The sequence below is a fragment of the Grampus griseus genome (assembly GCF_964374135.1).
Source record: "Grampus griseus genome assembly, chromosome: X".
Lineage (NCBI taxonomy): Eukaryota > Metazoa > Chordata > Mammalia > Artiodactyla > Delphinidae > Grampus > Grampus griseus.
In genome coordinates, this window is record NC_138999.1 from 59,468,552 (window position 1) to 59,482,827 (window position 14,276).

Sequence of the window (14,276 nt, forward strand, 5' to 3'; positions counted from 1 at the left end):
CACTTTTCACAGAACTAGAACAAAAAATTTCACAATTTGTATGCAAACACAAAAGACCCCGAATAGACAAAGCAATCTTGAGAAAGAAAAACGGAGCTGGAGGAATCAAGACTCTGGACTTCAGATGATACTACAAAGCTAAAGTAATCAAGACAGTACGGTATTGGCACAAAAACAGAAATATAGATCAGTGGAACAGGATAAAAGCCCAGAGATAAACCCATGCACATATGGTCACCTTATCTTTGATAAAGGAGGCAAGAATATACAATGGAGAAAAGACAGCCTCTTCAATAAGTGGTGCTGGGAAAACTGGACAGCTAAATGGAAAAGAATGAAATTAGAACACTTCCTAACACCATACACAAAAATAAACTCATAATGGATTAAAGATGTAAATGTAAGGCCAGACACTATAGAACTCTTAGAGGAAAACATAGGAAGAACACTCTGTGACGTAAATCACAGCAAGATCCTTTTTGACCCACCTCCTAGAGAAATGGAAATAAAAACAAAAACAAACAAATGGGACCTAATGAAACTTAAAAGCTTTTGCACAGCAAAGGAAACCATAAACAAGATGAAAAGACAACCCTTAGAATGGGAGAAAATATTTTCAAGTGAATCAATGGACAAAGGATTAATCTCCAAAATATTCAAGCAGTTCATGCAGTCCAATATCAAAACAACAACCAACCCAATCCAAAAATGGGCAGAAGATCTAAATAGACATTTCTCCAAAGAAGATACACAGATTGCCAACAAACGCATGAAAGGATGCTCAACATCACTAATCTTTAGAGAAATGCAAATCAAAACTACAATGAGGTATCACCTCACACCGGTCAGAATGGCCATCATCAAAAAATCTACAAACAATAAATTCTGGAGAGGGTGTGGAGAAAAGGGAACCCTCTTGCACTGTTGGTGGGAAGGTAAATTGATACAGACACTATGGAGAACAGTATGGAGATTCCTTAAAAAACTAAAAATAGAACTACCATATGACCCAGCAGTCCCACTCCTGGGCATATACCCTGGCAAAACCATAATTCAAAAAGAGACATGTACCACAATTTTTGTTGCAGTACTATTTACAATAGCCAGGGCATGGAAGCAACCTAAGTGTCCATCAAAATATGAATGGTAAGGAAGATGTGGCACATACATATAATGAAATATTACTCAGCCATAAAAAGAAACAAAATTGAGTTATCTGTAGTGAGGTGGATGGACGTAGAGTCTGTCATACAGAGTGAAGTAAGTCAGAAAGAGAAAAATAAATACCGTATGCTAACACATATATATGGAATCTAAAAAAAATGGTTCTGAAGAACCTAGAGGCAGGACAGAAAGACGCAGACGTAGAGAATGGACTTGAGGACACGTGGAGGGGAAAGGGTAAGCTGGAACGAAGTGAGAGAGTAGCATGGACATACATACACTACCAAATGTAAAGCAGATAGCTAGTGGGAAGCAGCTGCATAGCACAGGGAGGTCAGCTCGGTGCTTTGTGACCACCTAGAGGGGTGGGACAGGGAGGGTGGGAGGGAGAAGTAAGAGGGAGGGGATATAGTAATATATGTATACGTAGCTGATTCACTTTGTTATACAGCAGAAACTAACAGCATTGTAAAGCAATTATACTCCAATAATGGTGTTAAAAAAAATGGTGTTCACTCACAGAAGAATGAAATTGGATCCCTGTCTTATACCACTCAGAAAAATTAACACAAAATGGATTAAAGGTTTAAATGTAAGAGCTGAAATTGTAAAACTCCTAGAAGAAAACATAGGGGAAAAGCTCCTTGACATTGATCTTAACAATGACTTTTTAATATAACATCAAAAGCAGAAGCAACAAAAGCAAAAATAAACAAGTAGTACCATATCAAACTAAAAAGCTTCTGCACAGCAAAAGAATCAATTAACAAAATGAAGAAGTAACCTATTGAATGGGAGAAAATATTTTCAAACTATAAATCTGATAAAGGGCTACTATCCAAAATACATAAGGAACTTGTATAACTCAATAGCAAAAACCCAAATAATCAGAATAATGAATGGGCAGAGGACCTAACAGACATTTTTCCGAAGAAGATATCCAAATGACCAACAAATACGTGAAAAGATGCTCCACATCACTAATCATCAGGAAAATGAAAATCAAAAAAACAATAAGGTATCATCTCACACCTGTCAGAATAGCTACTACCAAAAAGACAACAGATAACAAGTGTTAGGGAGGGTGTGGAGAAAAAAGAACTCTAGTACACTGCTGGTGGGAAGGTAAATTGGTGCAGCCACTATGAAAAACAGTATGGAGCTTCCTCAAAAAATTAAAAATAGAGCCACATATGATTCAGCAATTCCACGTCTGGGTATATATACAAAGGAAATGAAATCACTATCTTGAAGAGATATCTGCACCACCATGTTCATGGCAGCATTATTCACAATATTCAAGACATGGAAACAACAGATGAATGGATAAAGTGTGGTATATATACAATGAAATATTCTGCCATAAAGAAAGAAGGAAATCCTGCCATTTGTGGCAACATGGATGGACCTTGAGGGCATTGTGTTCAGTGAAATAAGTCAGACAGGGAAAGACAAATACTGTATGATCTCATTTACATGTGGAATCAACAAAAAGCTGAACTCATAGAAAAAGAGAGTAGAGTGGTGGTTGCCACAGGCTGGGGGATGAAGGAAATGAACTGTTGGTCAAACGTATAAACTTCCAGTTATAAAATGAATAGGTCCTGGAGATCTAATATATAGCATGGTGACTGTAGTTAACAATACTGTATTATATATTTGAATGCTGCTAAGAGAGTAGGTCTTAAGTGTTTTTCACCACAATAAAAAGGTAATTATGTGAGGTGATGGATATATTATCTAACTTTATTGTGGTAATCATTTCACAGTATGTGTGTGTATCAAATTGAGTTGTACACCTTAAACTTATATAACATGATATGTTAATTATATTTCAATAAAGCTGGATAAAAAGAGATGCCCTTCAATAAGTGAATGGGCAAACAAACTGTAGTGATTCCTTACAATATTATTTGGTGATACAAGAAATGAGCTATGAAGCCATGAAGAGACATGGAGGAATCTTAAATGCTTATTGCTAGGGGAAAGAAACCAGTCTGCAAAGGCTACATCCTCTATGATTCCAACTATACGACATTCTGGAAAAATCAAAACTATGGCAAAAGTAAAACAACCTGTGGTTGCCAGGAGTTCAGTGGGAGGGAACAAGGGATGAATAGGGAAGCACAGGGGATTGAAACTATTCTCTAAGATACAGTAATGGTACACGGATGTCATTATACATTTGTTAAGACCCATAGGACATACAATACAAAGAGCAAACCCTAATGTAATCTATGGACCTTAGTTCAAAATAAAATATCAGTATTGGCTCAATGTTTTAACAAATATACCACACTAATGCAGGATGTTAACATAGGAGAAACTGAGTATGTGCAGGGTTGGTGGTGGTGAGGAAGTATATGAGAACTCTACTTTCTACTCAGTTTTCCTATAAATCTAAAAGTAACGTCTATTAATTTTTTTAAATGTTTCTAAAGAAAGCAAGAAATGAGAAAGAAACAGGATGGAGGTGACAAGTATAAAGCACACAGATGTATATTTAACCTCAAATACATCAATTATCACATTAAATGTATAAGAAGTGCTCCAGTTAAAAAACAAAAATGGTGAAGACTGGATTAAAAATATTGAACTATATGCTATTTACAACTTGCATACCTAAAACATAAGGATACAGAAAAGTTAAAAGTAAAAGGATTAAGGAAGATATACCTGGAAAATACTAATCAAAGAAAGCTAGTGTGGATGTATTAATATCAGACAAAAATGACATTAAGGCAAAAAGCGATACTAGAAATAGGATTATTTCATACCAATAAAAACTGTAATTAATGAGAATATATTACAGTGCTAAATCTGTATGCATGAAAAGTACAGTCTTAGATATATAACACAAAAAAGACAAAATTAGATGGAGAAATGCAGAAATTCATAAGTTCAAGAGGACATTTTAACACTTCACCTCAGTAATTGATAGAGTAATCACACAAGATTTGGATATAGAAGATTCAAACGAAATGAACAATAAACTTTATCTTTCTATCTCCCCTATAACTGCAGAGAACACATTTCTATCAAGAATACACAGAATATTTTTTTAAAATGGAACATATTCATAGCAAATCTCAACCTATTTCAAAGGTCCAAAATCAATTACAATGCAATTAAAGTACAAAAGAATCACTAAGTAGCTACCAAGAAAATCCCCATGTTTTTCAAAATTTATATATACCATTTATCCATAATTCATGGGTTAAAGAAACTATAAGAACTGAAAAGTACTTTCAATAGTAAAGCAAAGATACTACATATCAAAACTTGTAAACTAGGTATGAGCAATATTCAGGGATGCTGTTAATGTTCTAATTATTCTCTAGGTAGTGGCTACATGAGTTTGTTCACTTTGTGATAATTCATTAGGCCATACACTTATAATTTGTGTGTTTTTCTCTCTATAGGTTATACATCAATAAAAATTTACTTAAAATATCGTGGGCTACAGCTAAAGCAGCACTTAGATGAAAATGTATTAAATACATTAGGTAATAAATATATTTTGAGAAGAACATTGGCTAAGGATCCATCTTAAGAAGTTAGAAAAAGAATTGCAAGATAAATCCAAAGAAAGTATAAAGAAGAAAACAATAAAGATACCAGCAGAAATTGCTGAAATATAAAGCAAACATACAATAGAAAGGATGTACAGGGCCAAAACTTTGTTCTTTCAAAATCCTAATAAAATGAACAAATCTCTGGTAAGACAACAAACAAAAAGAGAGAAGGTAGAAGTTACCAAGAAGATATCTGAACAACTTTATGCCAATAAAGTTGAGAATTTAGACAGCATAAATGCATTTCTAGAAAAATATAATTTACTAAAACTTAATGATTAAACAAGAACCATAAATACTTGAATACTCCTATAACTATTAATGTAATTAATTAAGTCTAAAATCTTCCCATAAAAAGTCAAATCCCAGATAGCATTCCATTTTAGGGAAGAAATAATTCAAGTCCTACAAACTTTTCTAGAGAATAGGAAAAAAAGGAACCCTCTGCAACTTTTTTTAAAAAATTATTATTTTTTTTGGCTCCACCATGTGGATTGCAGGGAGCTTAGTTCTCCGACCAGCGATTAACCCGGGCCCTCAGCAGTGAAAGTGTGGCATCCTAACCACTGGACTGTCAGGGAATTCCCTGCAAGTTATTTTGTGAGGCTAGCATAACCTTCAATATCAAAATGTAACACAGACAAAATGAGAAAGAAATATTAAAGCTCCATTTCACTCACAAAGACTGATGCAAATATCCTCAACAAATACTGAAAAACAAAACCTAGTAAAATAGAAAAAGAATAACGTCATGACAGGGTTGGGTTTCTCCTGGGAATGCAAGGTTTATTTAACACTAGAAAATCCATTAATCCAGACATTAATGACATAAAGGAGAAAAAAATCTTATGACCGTCTTAAAACAAATCAGAAAATCTCTCTGCAAATGAGAGACAAGGAAGGATCCTCCACTAGAGACTTCAGAGAGCGCATGACTTTGGACATCTAACCCCGAGAAGAATAAATTTCTGTTGTTTTAAGCCAACCAGCTTGTGACCCTTTGCTATAGCAGCCCTGGGAAACCAATACCTATATTTATATTTAAATAACAAAAAAACAAGAAACACCCTAAAGCAAATATCATACTTAATGGCAATTTATGGCAACTTTCCATTTTAGATCAGGAACACCAGTTTTATTCCACATGATACTGGAAGCATTAGCCAACACAATAAGGCAAGAAATATACAAGGTATAAGGACTGAAAAGGAAGAAACATAACTGTCATTATTCACAGTTGATATAATTGGATATGTAGAAAACCCAAAAGAATTTATAAGTGAATTATTGTTAATTATTTAAAGAGTCTAGAAAGGTAACTGTATGGAAGGGGTCTGGAAATATGGTAGTGGTGGCAGTACAGTTTTTCAATTTCTCTGAATCCCCACATGATAAAAGACTGAGCAGGAATTCCCTGTGGTCCAGTGGTTAGGACTCTGTGCTTCTACTGGAGGGGGCACGGGTTCACTCCCTGGTTGGGGAACTAAGATCCCGCATGCTGCACAGTGCGGTGAAAACAAAAAAACAAGGAAAGAAAAAATACTGAGCATGTAGATGGCAGACCAAAACCTGGTAAGACAACATTTACAACAAAACTGGATGACAAAGTATCCCCAAGAATTCCTAAATAAAAACGGGTGGTAACAAAACACCAACAACTACAAGACCTGCATTATATCAGCATCTGTACAGGAAGAAGAAGAAAAGGAGGTAACATGCAAGCATCTAATAGACTATAGAAAAGGAGAACTCCAAATAGCTCACAGAAATTCACTAAAAGTACGATGGGGAAATTTAAGAACAGCAGTTCAAATTGGGAGGGAATTTGCCTTCCCCATTATTGAGTGAGTACAAGGGCTTCATATAAATAGACTAAAGAAGTTGAAGCAGTGCAGCCCCCATGAATCCTCAAACTTGACCGACCAGAGTTCTCTTCTAAGGTTCCACAGTGAGAAGAAACTGATAAGAGTACAATCAAAACTGAATAGGACAGAGACAATAGAGATGAAAGAAAGAAAAGGTATAGACCAGTGCTGCCCAACAGCACTTCTGTGATGATGGAAATATTCTACATCTGTGCTATTTAATGTAGTAACCACTAGCCACATGTGGCTATTTAGCATTTGAAATGTGACTAGTACAACTGAAGAACTAAATTTTTTGAATTTTAATTAATTTAAATTTAAACGTGCATAGCCGCATGTGGCTAGTGGCTATCATATTGAATAGTACAAGTCTACAACAAAAATGAAGTAGGCAGGGGGTGTAGAGCTGGGAAATCTCAAAAAGAAAGCTGCCTTATTTTAAAGCACTATAAAAACAAAAATCAAAACAACCACCACACACAGAGAAAGGAGCTTTGTGAAGTTAGTAACACTTTCCAAAACCCCACCTCACTGTAAAATTTAAGAAAAACTAATTTCACATTAAAATGAGAAACAGTAAAGTTTCAAGATAAATACCCCAAAAGTTGTTTTTAAAAAAATAAAGAGCAGAAAAATACCTCCACAGAAAATGAAAGCGTGCAAGAAAAATGTGCCCACAAAACAGATCAAAACTGTAACTATTTCAAAATGAGCTAAAAGACATCAAGAAAAATGATACACGATATGAAAGAATAGCATAAAACAGAAAAACTCAGAAATGAGGTGCTAGAGCTCAGGAAAAAAGAACATAGAATTACCATATGATCCAACAAGTCTACTCCTAGGTATATACTCCCAAAAATTGAAAGTAGGGACTCAGATACTTGCACACCGTTATTCATAGCAACATTATTCACAATAGCCTAAAGGTGGAAGCAACCCAAGTGTCCATCAACAGATAAATGGATAAACAAAAAGTGGTATATAAATTCAATAGAATATTATTCAGTCTTAAAAAGGTAGGGAATTCTGACACATGCTATGACATGGATAAAAATTGAGGACATTATGCTATATGGAGTAAGCCAGTCACAAATAGACAAACTGCATAATTCTATTTCTATGAGGTACTTAAAGCAGTCAAAGTCACAGAGACAGAACATAGAATTGTGTTGCCAGGGGCTGAGGAATGGGGGGAGTGGGGAGTTATTGTTTAATGGGCACAGAGTTTCAGTTTTGTGTGATGAAGAGTTCTAGAAATGGGTAGTGGTGGTGGTTGCACAATACTGTGTACAGTATGTACTTAATGCCAGTGAACTGTACACTTAAAAATGGTTAAGATGGTAAATTTTACCATAATCTTAAAAAATCAATTTTATTTCTAGATGCTAGCAATGAACAACTGGAAATTAAAATTAACAGAGTAATACCATTTGCAACTTCATCAAAACATGAATTCTTTGGGATAAAGTTAACAAAATATGTGCGAGATTTTTATGCTGAAAAGTATAAGCTATTGATGAGAGAAATTAAAGACGACCTAAATAGAGAGCTACGCTGTGTTAATGGGTTAGAACACAAAAGTATTATGATGTTAACTGTTCTCAAAATGACCTATAGATTCAATGTAATCCCAGTAAAAACCCCACCAGGCACTTTTGGAGTAATTAACAGGCTGCTTTTACAATTCGTGTAAAAATATAAAGGACTTAGAGCTAAGCCAAAAGATTCTGAAAAAGAACAAAGTCAGGAACTTACACAGCTTGATTTTAAGACTTACTATAAAACTACAATAATCAAAAAAGTGAGGTATTAGCATGACAGACACGTAGAAGCAACAGAACAGAGTACAGAAGCAGAGCCAAATACTTATGATCAATTACTGATTTTTGACCTAAGTACCAAGTAATTCAACTGGGTAAGAATAGTCTTTCAACACTGGGGCTAGAACAACATATCTATATGGGAAAAAATGAACCTTGATCTTTTTCTTTCTCTCTCTCTGTCACACACACACACTCAAAATGGATCATAGGCCAAAACATAAAAGCTAAAAACTGTAAAATTTATAGAAGAAAGCATAGAAGAAAAAATTTGCAATCTCGGACAGGCAAAGATTTCTTAGGACACAATAAACATAAACCATAAAAGTACAATAAATTTGATTTTATTAAAAGAAATCCCACAACACACCTACTAAGATTCTTAAGGTAAGACAAAAGATACCATACATTGACAAAGATGTGGATGAACTGGAACTCTCATTCATTGCTGGCAGGAATGTAAAATGGCATAACTCCTTTGGAAAACAGCTGGATGGCTTCTTATAAACTTAGAAATATACTTACCATATGACGCAGCAACTCTACTTCTAGATATTTCCCCAAGAGAAATCAAAACAAATATCCATACAAAGACTTTTACCTTGAAAGTTCATAGTAGTTTCATTCATAATAGCCTCAAAGTGAGAACAATCAAAATGTCCATCAACAGATGAGTGACTCTCCAAAACATTATCTTGAGTGAAAGCAGCCAGATCCCCACTCCCAGAAAAACCCTACATACTGTATGATTCCATTTATATGAAAATCTAGAAAATATAATCTAATCGATAGTAATAGAAAGCATATCAGTCATTGCCTGGGGCTGGGAGTAGAGATGGGGATTGACTGGGAAGGAGCACAAGGAAATCTTTTAGGGTAATGAAAGTATTCTATATATAGATTGGTGAACTGCGTCCACTGGGATATATATATATGTCAAAATCATCTAGCAGTATATTTAAAATTAGTGTTTTAAATGTAAATTATACTTCAATAAATATGATTTTTAAAAGAAATTAATAATGATTTGTAAAGGTCTCTTTAGTTCTAAAATTCAATGATCTATGAACTTATAAACCTATAAAATCTTCTTTGACTATTATAGATTTTTATCATATTATCTGATATCTTAAGGCAATATGGTTGGAAAAGACCTCAAAGTTCTCTTAGTCAAAAATTCTTCTGATGCCTGAATCGTCTCTCTAACATTCACACCAAGTAGTCATTCAGTCTCTGCTTAAATACCTTGAGCCCATTTCAGTTTTTGGACAGGTCTAATTATTAGAGTTTCCTTATAATTACCTGAAATCTCACTCCTTGTAGGTCTCACCTATGGAAACATGCATGGAATAAATCGAATTCTTTTCTCCCTGACAGTCATTCAAATATTAGGAGGGAGCTATCATGTTCTTCCTAAATTTTCCAAGTTTAACATCCATATTTCCTTTAACTATTCTTCAAATAAGATGGTTTTGGGTGTTCTCACCATCCTGAGTGCCTTCCCCCTGACACATTAGGGTTTGCCAACATCCTCCTTCAAGAGTGTTGCCCCCCAGTCCAACACAATACTTCAGGTATGCTGTAACCAGAGCAGAATACAGGGTGATGACCACTCTTCTATATATTATATTTCTATTGATGCTACTTAATTTCAATGAACGTTCTTAGCATTATTGGCTTATGTTGAGCTTACAGTCAACCAACAAACCCAAATGTTCCACATATGCTGCTATTAAGCCACATTTCATCTATTCTGTTCTTATACAGTTGGTTTTAGGGATCCAAGTATAAGGTGTTTTGTTGTTCCCTGTTGGTCTTCATCTTTTTAAAATGGGCTCATCATTTCAGCCTGTTGAGGTGCCTTCAGATCTGACTTTGTCTTCTAACACATTACTTACTCAGTGTTAGGTCATATGTACATTCAATCAATATTCACAAAAGGTGAATATTGGTCATATGTACATTCAATCAATATTTACAAAAGGTCCTCATCTACATATTATTATTCTAAATTCATATGGTATATACCACACAATTTGATATTCAATTGCAAACTTCTTAATTTCTAACTATTTCATACGTGTAAATCTTGTTTTAACAAAAATATTTTAAGCTTATCTACAGAAAGGATCATGTCTTCTACTTGTTCTATAGTACGAGGCATAGATTAGGTATTCAATAAATATTTGTTGACTTAAAAGCTAAATTAGAGTGTTTTTACACTATGGTTGTACCAAGAATGAGTCACAACTGACCTTCATCTCATGGTTACGTAAGGGCTAACTTTCTTTTACATCCATACAGATACATTTGTGGGAAAGGCTATACCAGCCAAAGCATCACAAAATCACTTCAAAATCATCAATGAGTTATTATAGTACAAACAGAGGCCACAGTGCCATCTAGTGAACATTACTAGTTTACTTCTGCTGATCACAAGCTCATTTTCACTCCTGTAATGTAAAGGCATGATTTTTAGAACTTCATACAGCAAATAGAACCAATATAAAACCAGCACATGAGTCGCGGTTGTTTTCATTTTAAGTCATATAAATATTCTATTAAATAGTCTCATCTTAGGGCTGTTGTAGATCTTATGACCATACTGTGCTTTGAGATTATGCTTTAGTTTTATCAATCTATAGTAATACCAACGACATTCATGTACCTGAACTGCAGTTGCAAGCTGAGGATGGAATTTCTGTACTGAGTTAAAGAGTACCCCATTACGTATTACTATTAACTTACAGACTATCACCAAAACAATCCATTATCTCTCTCTTAACAAAAATTAAACTTTATTATGATTTGCAGCAAATCCCATTATATCAAGTAGTGATAAATTGCTCCTATACTTGTAACCCAAGTTCATTTCCTCCATACTAAGTCTGTCCATGCAAACCTATGACTTTCACAAATGAAACACTTTAAATTCTTCAAAAATAATATAATAAAATTAGGTTATTGGGCTTAAGGTGCTATAAATTCCCCAAAGGCAGAGTTGATGTCTATGAAACTATGTAGTCTAATATTGCCTCATAAAATGTACTGGAGATACTCAAGAGGTGGGATACTCTGAGGTGGGATACTCAACAGATAATGGCAATTAAAATTTACATTTATACAAATCAGAAAATAAAGAAATTAGCTAAATTTAGCACTGTTATCTCAAAATGATGTCACCAAATGCATGAACTGATGAATCTGTAACATAATCTACTAAGAGTTCAGAGGAATATATTCTCCAAATTCTTTAACCCACCCAAATTAACTTCTCACCTATGATTCAATATTTCATGTTGAAAAGAAAGGAACTGAGCTAGTGAAAGGAATAACGGGGTGATTTTTTAAATAACATAATCTCATTCAGTTCTGGGAATCAAAGGCACTCACAGATCTTGATCACTTTTAATTTCCAATTATCCACAGTAGCAAGGATAGAAATAGCATGAACAAATGGAATTCCTGTATTAGGGAACCTGATTCACAGGTATTTATGGAATCTCCATGACTATTTTTTTAATGTAATGAGTGCTTACTATGCATTAGGCTCTATGCTAGACATCAGACAAAATAAAGATAAGACATGGTCCCATCTTCAAGGAGAAAGAGATTTAATAGGGAGCTAAGACAGGTATAAAAACAACTAGAATACAAGGAAGAACATAAGTACCAAGGTATAAATAGAAGTGTTACAAATTCTTAGAGGAAGACCAAGACTCAGTAATTTCCTTAGACTGTCATTAGGATCTAAGCTTTCAAAAAGGAATTTCAAAAGGTAGGGATGCACGGAAGAGGTAATTTGCAATAGAGAAGAATGGATGAGGTTACAGAGGTAGAAAAGCATAGATCATGGTTAGGAAGCAGCAGGTACTCCAGGTGGGAACAAACATAGTACATGTGTAGAGGAAATAAAAGAGGATTATTTTATTTAAAGATTATGGAGGGGGGTACCTTCAAGATGGCAGAGGAGTAAGATGTGGAGATCACCCTCCTCCTCACAAATGCATCAAAAATACATCGACATGTGGAACAGCTCCCACAGAACACCTATTGAATGCTGGTAGAAGACCTCAGACTTCTCAAAAGGCAAGAAAATCCCCACATACCTGGGTACGGCAAAAGAAAAAAGAAATGACAAAGACAAAAGAATAGGGACAGGACCTGCACCTCTGGGAGGGAGCTGTGAAGGAGGAAAAGTTTCCACACACTAGGAAGCCCCTTCGCTGGCGGAGATGGGGAATGGGCGGCGGGGGGGAAGCTTCAGAGCCACAGAGGAGAACACAGCAACAGGGGTGCAGAGGGCAAAGCAGAGAGATTCCTGCACAGAGCATCAGTGCCGACCAGCACTCATCAGCCTGACAGGCTTGTATGCTCACCCACCAGGGCTGGGTGGGGCGGGTGGGGGCTGGGAGCTAAGGCTCAGGCTTTGGAGGTCAGACGCCAGGGAGAGGACTGCGGATGGCTGCGTGAACACAGCCTGAAGGGGGCTAGTGCGCCACAGCTAGCCGGGAGGGAATCTGGGAAAAACTCCAGTCCTGACTAAGGAACAAGAGACCATTGTTTCGGGGAGCATGAGGAGAAGGGATTCCTTCCTGGTCTGCCCACAGAAGGAAGAGCACCACCTAAATGAGCTCCAGAGACAGGAGCGAGCTGCAGCTATCAGCTCAGACACCAGACATGGGCATGAAACGCTAACACTGCTGCTGCAGCCACCAAGAAGCCTGTGTGCAAGCACAGGTCACTATCCACACCGCCCCCCAAGAGCCTGTGCAACCCACCACTGCCAGTGTCCCATGATCCAGGGACAACTTCCCCGGGAGAACACACGGCAGGCTTCAGGCTGTTGTAACGACACACTGGCCTCTGCTGCCACAGGCTCGCCCTGCATTCCAATTATAACTACTGTACCCTTCCCTCCCCTACCATAAGTGAGCCAGAGCCCCTTAATCCGCTGCTTTAACCCTGTCCTGTCTGGGCGGGAAGAGAAGACTGAGGACAACTTACATGCAGAGGTGGGGCCAAAACCAAAGCTAAACTCAAGGAACTGTGTGAACAAAGAAGAAAAAGGGAAATTTCTCCATGCAGCATCAGGAACAGCAGATTAAATCCCCACAATCAACTTGAGGTACCTTGCATCTGTGGAACACCTGAAGAGACAACGAATCAACCCAAAACTGAGGCAGTAGACTTTGGGAGCAACTGTAGACTTGGGGTTTGCTGTCTGCAGCTGACGTGTTTCTGATTTTTACATTTATGTTAGTATAGTTTTTAGCATTTCTCTTCATTGACAAATTTGTTTATTGGTTTGGCTGCTCCTTTTTTTAAAAAAATTTTATTTTAATAATTTTATTTTATTTTAAATTATTTTTTCTTTCTTTTTTTCCCTCACTTTTCTTCTGAGCTGTGTGGCTGACAGGGTGTTGGTACTCTGGCCTGGTGTCAGGCCTGAGCCTCTGAGGTGGGAGAACCGAGTTCAGGACACTGGACAACCAGAGACCTACCGGGCCCACATAATATCAATTGGTGAGAGCTCTCCCAGAGATCTCCGTCTCAATGCTAAGGCCCAGCTCCACCCAGCATCGAGGAAGCTCCAGTGCTGGATGCCCCATGCCAAACAACTAGCAAGACAGGAACACAACCCTACCCATTAGCAGACAGGCTGTTTAAAATCATACTAAGTTCACAGACAGCCCAAAACATACCACCAGATGCAGCCCTACCCACTGGAAAGACAAGAGCTAGCCCCACCCAGCAGAACACAGGCACGAGTCCCCTCAGCAGGAAGCCTAGAGAAGCCACTGAACAAACCTTACCCACTAGAGGCAGACACCAAAAACAACAGGAAC

General features: G+C 36.7%; 1 protein-coding gene across 1 annotated transcript in view; it reads right to left on the reverse strand.

Annotated features, from left to right (window-relative positions):
• TEX11 (testis expressed 11) overlaps positions 1 to 14,276 on the reverse strand; it is a gene marked incomplete at both ends in the record, with an annotated part of 320,506 nt that overhangs the window by 117,832 nt on the left and 188,398 nt on the right. The gene's annotated exons all lie outside the window — the stretch shown is intronic.